The following is a 9,076-nucleotide window of genomic DNA, read 5'->3' as shown; positions in this document are numbered from 1 at the left end:
AAAGGACATCGCCTCCTATCCCATGACTTTTTAGTTTTTGTAGAAGCCTCTCATGAGAGTTTAGATCAAAGTTTTATACATTATGAATGGCAAGCAAAAATGAAAGTGTAAGGGGGGGGGGTTTCTGTGAAACCTTTAGACGCTGAAAAGGGGTCTGTGTTCCCTCAAAGTTTGGGAACCCCTGTCTTAGAGAGCTGCAGACACTCATTGATCTTGCTGTTTGTACATCCTTATGCCCATGGACATCTTAGCCTTTGACATCCATTGTCATCTTATTGTTTGTGAATAAAGTTCAGAAAAAGATATGACCCACTTCATCTAGTCCCTTTCCAGGAAGGAGCTGATGCAGGCAGTCACAGAGCACTCTCGACAAGATCATGCAGCAGGGAGGTGTTGTATTCATGAATCCTTGGGCCGAGGCAGGATTGGCGCAACCTGCAGGGAGGAGCCCTGTGGGTTCCCACCATTGGCAGGTGGAGCAGGATGAAGCACAGGCCCAGCTGAAGCGCCGCCCATACCCGCCCTTATTCCCATCGGGTTGAGCCTTTTGGTGCCTTGGCCGGCAGGTCTTAGGTGAGGGCCCTCTGCTGACGGCAGAGGAGGTCGTCACAGGGTAGCTGGATCGAGGCAAACGGAGGTCAGACATATTTATTTATTTACTTAAAGATTTTTATATACTGACATACACTTTGAGTATCACATCGGTTTACATAAAACATGAACTTGGCATAGTAACGCTTTACAGGGAACTGGTCATATATACAAGTAACTTGAAAAAGTATAAATGCAAACACAGGAACATATCTGGAGGCAGGCAGCTGTCTAAGGTAGGCAGTGGTCAAGCGTATCCGATGGCAGGCAGTGGTCAAATCAGGTAGCCTTCTGAAGGGAAAGGAGGGACGCAGAGGAAGGGCAAGAAAGCGAGGAGAAAATAGGCGGGCAATGAGGAGGAAGCAAAAGAACTGAAGATAAGTATGCTGGAACTGAAGAACTGGAGTAACATGCACTACTATGGGAGTAGATGGCCCTGTTGCTGAGACAAGGAAGTAGAGGTTAAGAGGGCCTTTTATAGGCCTAACTGTGTGAGTGTAATAATCCGCTATGCTGATGGGAGAAGCAATCAGATAGAGGAGTTATTTCTGTAATAATTCTGATGCTAGTTGTGGGTGGATCCTTGGGCCGGTGGCAGATGACCACGCCCCCGGGGGAAGATCCGGCTAGGCTTAGAGTATGGAGATAGACACACACTAGTTCTTTTATTAAACAGGTTTTTGAAACCACCAGAGGTGGCAGTAGTGAGCTGAAGTGCCCAGCATGGCTGAAGTCCCTCAGATACTGGAACTGCGATCCCAGGATGGCTGAACTGTTGAGAAACTGTAGACAGTGAGTAGACAGGGTATGCAGAGTTCATGAACAGAACTAGATGACAACACTCACAATAATGGTCTCAGAGAAGCTCAGCAGCTGGAAAGGGTAGGCCCTTGAGGAGCGAGTACTTGGTTCCAGGGAAAGCTCTGAGAGAGCAATGGCAACTCACAATGATGTAGACAGTGATGGCTTCCAGGCAGAAAAGAAACAGCAGAAAGTCAGGAATGAGGGCCCTCGAGGAGCAAGTACCGGTTCCTGTCTGTAACCTGAAAAGCAAAGAGAGAGTGAGGCCCCCGAGGAGCGGGTACCTCTGGTAAATCCGAGGAGGCAGAGTAGATTAGAAAGACAAGCGAGACCGAAGTCAATCCCATCCCAATCCTTGCTAACTCAGATTGCTAGCGATATCAGAGACCTTTAAATATCGGAAGCGGATGACGTCATCTCAGGGGGACGCCCCTGAGGTTCGCGCCCTTGCTGGTACATCAATTGGAGCGCGCGCGCCCTAGGCTTCAGGCAACATGGCGGATTTGCAGTGTCGAGCCGGTCTGGGGACGCCGAAGGAATCCGGCAGGGAGATACCGCGGCAGCCAGCCGTCCTTCAACCCCGGAGGGAGTCGCCACAGATGTAAAGAGGGCGGAGTGAAGGCATCGGGCAGCGACGGTCGCAACAGTGAGCTCATCAGGATACAGCGCTGGGCTTTTCCCGTCGGGCCCTTTAAATTCTTCAGCGTCTGGCACGCACATGCCTAAGGAAGAGCGTGGTGGTACGGAGTCAGCGGCATCTGACCATGAGATAAGTTGGCAGCATGTTGCCGTGAAAAGGAGTGGTGACCTGCTGCAAAGAATGCCGTTGATGTGTCTGGGGGGCCCGGCCGGAGAGGTGAGGGTGGCGGTTCATTGGGTTAGCCCGCGGACTGCCGAACACAACAGGAGGATTTCCTCCATCTTCTCCTGCTCTGTTTTATTTTCAATTTGGAAAGTTTGCTTTTCTTGATTACTTAAAATTCATCTGCATCACAAGTGTGTCATCATCCTCTAAGTTCCTCATCAGGTTGTCAACCACAGAAGAGGAAACAGCAAAGAAATGAGGGGATGAGAGAGAGATTGAGTGAGAGACAGCCCTGTAGCACGTAAGAAGCTTCTCCTTCCAGGAAAACATTTTTCACAGTATTTGATTTCTGTTGGTTGGTGATAAAGACCTCCAGGGATTATTCCCACTAGAACCTTCTCTTCTCCCCGTGAGGAAGCTACATGAGAGTGCATGTTTCCTGTTCAGGAAATGGTCTTTTTTTAATTTAGGAGTAGAGGAGAGCTAGGTTGGTGGCTGGGTGTGTGCCTACTACTGGCACTTCCTGGGCATCTCCCAGCAAAGGAGGAGAAAGAGATTAGGAAGAACCAGAAATTCTACTCCAACGTGTTTGCACAGAGCTGGAATATCCTCTGCAATCCAGGGCTAGGTCAAGCCGTTCCATCACACAGCCCTGGGAGCTGTGACGGAGACAGTCTCAGTGAAAGAACCTCGGTAAGTGCACGCCATGTTTGTGTATTATTTCATGGTCCTTTTGATATAAGCTACATGGACCAAGCAAAGAAGGCATTTATTCTTGGGGAAGGCACCAATTTACCAAAGATTCACATACCACACCGAAAGATGGTAAAGAGGTCAGGCGGAGAGAGTGATCCTAGTGGTCAGCATAATGGAGTGGAGATCCAGCACGGCGGAGTTCAGTCCATGTTTCTCCCACTGACACCGCTTGCTACCTCAGGCAAGTTTAAAGCAATCCATTCTGCAACAAAATCCATGGGGTATGCTTTATCTAAGGACTGTGCCTCGTTTCAAAGCAAAAGTATACCCATTCTTTGTGCTTTGAAACTTACCACAGGTACTTTGTAGCCATGGTCACTTTTATCTGTTTTTTGTGCAGGTGGAATTTAGTGGAGAGTTGAAAATGCGACCGACCTACATGTGTGCTTTTCCTCACACCACATCACACCCCCAATGCCTCTCCAACCAGGAGCATGTCTTCTAAATGTGTCTTAAAGTATATGCACTCTGAGACCCCACACGGGGAGGACACTGGCAGATATATATCCTCGGCTGCCCTTAGGTATACCGCTCTCTTCTCCCTTCAAAAAGAAAGTTATTTGCCTATTCCAATTTCCAAACAGCCAATTTGCACAGGTAAATCGCTTTTTACTCAAGTAAATGGCTCTGAAAATTGCCTTTTTTATGTCCTCTCTATTGCCCCAAGAGCCTATTTAGATTGTAAACTCTTCAGGGCAGGCACTAAGTGTGCTTGTGTGAAATTAATTGTTACTGCCCTGGTTAAGGTGCCATGTAAACATTGAAATAAATAACCAAATGTGCGTATGCTGAAAGGGTCCTGATGTACCTTATGTTTAACCCTGAACCACCTGCACAAGGAGTATTTGCCATCAGCAGTGGCAGCAGCCTCCTGCACTTATTTCACGCTTTTCCGGCCAAAGTGTTCGAGGCGTGCTACAGCAGGCTAATGTTTGCATTCACAGTGCAGTGTGACACAGGATATTGGCAGCCATCCTAATAGCCTTGTTAAGAAAGGCAGAGGGAGCATCAATACATTTAGAGCTCCACAAAATAGCTGGGGAAGGCATAGGACAATGATCGTGGTTCTAATAGCATGGGTGCATTCGTGAGCTAGTGACGGTACAGTTTCATAAACGGATAAAAACACAGTTCCAACATCTCCAGGAGCGGGGGGGGGGGGGGGGGGGGGGGGCATCAGTACATTAAGAGGAAAGAGGTCATCCTCAGGTCAGGAGCAGTAGTCAGCAGGGAGTTTAGATTACAACTAAGGCTGTGGCTGTAAGCTGACTGCTGTTTGAAAGAACCATGTTTTTAATAGTTTTCTGAAAGCTAGTAAGTCTGGGGTTTGTTCTGATATTTGTTGGTAGAGAGCTCCATAGGGTTGGGACTGAACCTCGAAAGCACTGTTCCTTCTATGCTCTGAGGCAGATTTTAAATCTTAGGCCTGATTGTCTGCTTTTAATCCCATTAAGTAACTTCCTTTTTCTTTTTCAATCATTGTCTTACTTTATGAAATGCCCCCAAGTCTCTTGTGCAATATGTTTGTCTTATTAGACTGTAAGCTCTATGAGCAGGGACTGTCTTTTTTTTGTGTGGTTGTCCAGCTCAGCCTATGTTGTGTAGCGCTACAGAATTGTTAAGCAGTAGTACGTGCGGGAGAGAGGAAAATGGAATGGAAAGTAGAAGAAATGATAATGAAAAAAGAAGGAAACAAAGTGGAGAGAACAGGCTGAAAGAGCTTGGGTCCCTAGTGGTGGGCTGGTGGCGGCGGTCAATGGTGGGGCCACAGCAGAAACAGCTTTCAGGACAGGGGCAGGTGACCAATGGGAGAGCACACCTCTCCGGGCCCCAGAGAACATTAGAGAGGTCCTCTTTCTGGTGCTTACGAAGTGTAGTTCCTTGAGGGCTGGAGCAGCTAGCCGGGCTTTTGACAGTGAGACCAGAGGGAAGGAAGGCAGACGTGGGATGAAGTGACTGCTGAGGCAGAGTGGGGACATCGCCTTAGAGGCCTTGCAGGCTGGAGTCAGGATTTTAAATTTCACACCTGCCTCGCCCTACATGTCCCTCAGAAGCTCCTGCCTTCCCTTTCCATGTTCTTGGGGGAGTCCATGACATTACCAACCCCTAAATTCAGCTGTAGCCGGGGTTCCACTTTGCTCCTTTGGAAACAGACTCTGTGGCGGGGATGATAAAAAGGTGACTTCGAGATCACGTGATGTGGTGAGCTGGGAAGGTGGGATTTTTCCAAGCTCTGAGGGCCAGCTCCGACAATCACCAGAAATCCTACGTCTCTCGTGCAGAATCTTTTAATTTGGACATCCTAGATCAAGGGTCATATGTCCATAGGGAACTACATGCCGCGCACTTCACCCATTATCACTACCAAGGGAAATAAAAAAGACAAAGAAAAATCGCGAGGACCCAAGCCCAAGATGGCGCCTACTACTGACTCGGCAAAGGGGAGTCAGAATGCGGCTGCAACACCCGCCGACATTAAAGAGGTAATTCACGCCGCTTTGGATGAAAACTTAGCACACATTGCGACCCAAATTACCGAAGTTAAAAACACACTGGCTGAATTAAGCCTGCGACTTGAGCACCAGAAGGCAGAATACACCTCCTGGAAGACGATTCCCTCGCTAGCATGGGGAAAATGGTGGCGCATGAGAAAATAATAGGGGAACTCCGGGATAAACTGGAAGATTTAGAGAATGGCGCTCAAATATCCGGTTCCTAGGGTTCCCCAAGACATTAGAAGACAGAGAGTTAAAGAATATATTAGAAACTTGGTTTCCCAATGCGCTACAACTTCCGGATTTAAAGGGCTGCGTAACCATTGAAAGGGCTCATCGAACTGGTGCCAAACGTGTGAATCTGAACAAACTGAGGCTTGTCATTGCTAAGTTTTTAAATTATCAACATAAACAAAAAATTTGGCTTGCCTCTCGGAAACAGCCAAAGGTCATTTATGAGACTCACGTGATATGCCTTTTCCAAGATTACTCGGTTCGAGTATCGGAAGCTCGTGTTAGTGTTTGAGGTAGTTGTGGGTGGATCCTTGGGCCGGTAGCAGATGACCACGCCCCCGGGGGAAAATCCCGAGAGGGACCACCGGTCAGGCTCAGAGTATGGAGACAGACACACACTAGTTCTTTTATTAAACAGTATATTGAACCACCAGAGGTGGCAGTAGTGAGCTGAAGTGCCCGGCTGGGCTGTAGTCCTTCAGATACTGGAACAGCGATCCTGGATAACTGAGCTGTAGAGAAACTGAATATAGTGAGTAGGCAGGGTATGCAGAGTTCAGGAACAGAACCTTGATGGTAACACTCACACAATAGTTTCTTGGAAGCAGCCCAGGGTCTGGGAGAAGAGGGCCTCGAGGAGTGAGTACCTGGTTCCAGGGAACGCTCTGAGAGAGGGAAGGTAACTCACTGATGTTGGAGGCAGCGATGACTTCCTGGCAGAAGCAATTCCGGGAACGAGGGCCCTCGAGGAGCGAGTACCAGTTCCAGACTGCAATCTGAAAAGCAAAAGAGAAATGAGGCCCCCGAGGAGCAGGTACCCCTGGTAAGTTTGTGGAGGCAGAGTAGCTTAGGTAGAGTAACCCGTGTACCATAACCTTTGCTAACTCGATTAGTTAGCGATTTCAGAGACCTTATATATCCGGTGCGGATGACGTCACCTCAGGGGGACGTCCCTGAGGTTCGTGCCACTACTGGTACATCAGTCGGGGCCGCACCGCGTGCACGCCCTTACGTTCTGAGGAAACATGGTGGTGTGCAGCGTCTAGGCAGTCTGGGGACGCTAGAGGAGGATGGCAGGAGGACGCCGCGGTGGCCAAACATCCAACAGGCAAAGAGGGAGTCGCCAAAGCGGTAAGTTGGCAAAGTGGAGATGTTGGGCAGCGATGGTTGCAACTGTACCCCCCTTCAAAGGGCGATTTCCTCTGTGGGTACCACGCTGGGGTTTTGAAAGATGCGTGAGGTGAAACTGACGAAGCATCTCTTTGTCCAGAATATTGGTCCGAGGCTCCCAAGAGTTTTCTTCGGGGCCGAAACCTTCCCACTCAGAAGGTATTCAAAACTATTACCTCTTTTACGAACATCCAGGACCTCTTCAACCTTGAATTCTAAGTCGTCTTCTGCATTGATGACAGGAGGATCTTGATGTCTGGAAGAAAAATCGCTGAGTATGAGTGGTTTCAGAAGTGAAACATGGAAAGCGTTATGAATGTTGAGCCCGGGCAGTAGTTTCAGACGGTAGGTGACATTGCCAATACGTTGAAGGACGGGGAATGGTCCCACGTAGCGAAGAGCAAATCGAGCTGAGGGTAGTTTAAGTCTGAGGTGTTTGGTTGAGCCTATGTCACTGCTTGGAGACTGGAGCTTGCGAATGGTGCGCATCATAGTACTTTTTAGCACTGTCACTTGCTTTGATTAGCATGTCCTTTGTCTGAACCCACAGATTATGGATATCATCAGCAGTGGATTGGGCTGCTGGGGACGTCACTGAGAGTTTCAGTGGAAGCAGCAGTGTTGGGGAACGTCCATAAACCACTTCAAATGGTTTATGCTGAATGAGAGTTGTTGGCGAATTCAGCCCATGGAAGCAATTCGGCCCAGTTGTTCTGTTGTGACGTGACAAGGGCTCGAATAAACTGCTTCATTGTATGATTCATCCGTTCCGTCTGGCCATTCGACTGCGGATGGTAGGCTGAAGTGTAGTCTAGAGTGACGTCGAACAACTTGCACAAGGCCTTCCAGAATCGTGCAGTGAATTGGGACCCATGATCAGATATGATGTGTGAAGGTAGGCCATGGAGATGGAATATGTACTTCATGAAGAGCTTTGCAAGCTCCAAGGCTAAAGGTATGCCAAGAAGTGCCAGGAAGTGTGCCATCTTGCTAACTCGATCCACTCTCACCCAGATGGTGTTCATTCCCCCGGAAGTAGGTAAATCGACTACAAAGTCAGTAGCGATGTGCGACCAGGGCCGATCTGGAACTGGCAGTGGTTGCATCTGACCCCACGGTTGTCCAGAAGCAGGTTTGTTCTTAGCACAATTGATGCAGGATGCCACGTAGGAATAGGTATCCTTTTTGATAGTAGGCCACCAATATAGCTCCTGTATCTTGAGCAGGGTACGGCGTTGGCCAGGATGGTCAGCCAGCTTGGAATCATGCGCCCAAAAGAGCAGTTTCTTCCTGAGACTTTTTGGAATGATGGTTTTACCAGCGGGCACAGACTGGGTGAATGCCAAGAGGATTTTCTTTGGGTCAATTATGTGCTGTGGCTCATCAGGCGCATCCTCCGAGTGAAAAGAGTATGGCAGAGCGTCTGCTCTGGTGTTTCTATCTCCAGGGTGAAACTTGAGCACAAAGACGAACCTATTAAAAAATAGGGACCATCTGGCCAGTCTATAATTCAGGCATTGTGTGTGACGGAGATACTCTAGATTTTTGTGATCCGTGAATACAGTTATTTGATGTTGAGCGCCTTCGAGCCAAGGCCGCCATTCCTCAAATGCAAGCTTTATAGCCAAGAGCTCTTTTTCACGGATCCCATAGTTTTTCTCGGCAGGAGAAAATCTTCATGAGAAGAATGAACAGGGACATAAGGCTTTCAAGTCTCCTGTTTGGCTTAACACAGCCCCTACACCCACATCTAAAGCATTAACTTCGATGATAAAGGGCTTATTGGGGTCTGGATGCTGCAAGCATGGTTCTGTGGAGAAGGCAGTCTTCAGTTTCTCGAACGCGGAAATGGCCTCTGCTGACCATTTTGAAGTGTTGGCACCCTTGCGGGTCATTGCAGTTAAGGGTACGGTTAAGGAAGAGTAGTTCTTTATGAAGCTTCGATAATAGTTGGTGAACTCCAGGAATCTCCTTAAAGCCTTCAGGCTGGTAGATTGGGACCAATTCTTGATACTTTCAAGTTTGTGAGAGTCCATTTGGAAGCCTTAGAGTTTGGCGTACAGTCGGTGCTCGTGGAGACGGTGAAGTACTTGTTTAACGTCTGCAATGTGGGCATCTAAATCCTGGGAGAAGATGAGAATATCATCCAGGTAGACCACAACGTTCTTGTACAGCAGATCCCGCAAGATGTCGTTCATCATATTTTTGGAAAATGGCAGGTGAA

General features: G+C 48.3%; 1 protein-coding gene across 2 annotated transcripts in view; it reads left to right on the top strand.

The window, feature by feature from the left end:
- The first annotated feature begins 2,486 nt into the window (after positions 1-2,486).
- LOC115075976 overlaps positions 2,487-9,076 on the top strand; it is a 38,987-nt gene continuing 32,397 nt past the window's right edge. For both annotated transcript variants that reach the window (XM_029576987.1, XM_029576986.1), the window contains exon 1: positions 2,487-2,890. The gene's annotated coding sequence lies outside the window, so the exon portion shown is untranslated. The remainder of the gene's footprint in view (positions 2,891-9,076) is intronic.

The sequence above is a fragment of the Rhinatrema bivittatum genome, chromosome 14, assembly GCF_901001135.1.
Source record: "Rhinatrema bivittatum chromosome 14, aRhiBiv1.1, whole genome shotgun sequence".
NCBI classification, from domain to species: Eukaryota; Metazoa; Chordata; class Amphibia; order Gymnophiona; family Rhinatrematidae; genus Rhinatrema; species Rhinatrema bivittatum.
Note: the sequence above shows the minus strand (reverse complement) of the source record. Positions and strands in the feature narration are given on the sequence as shown.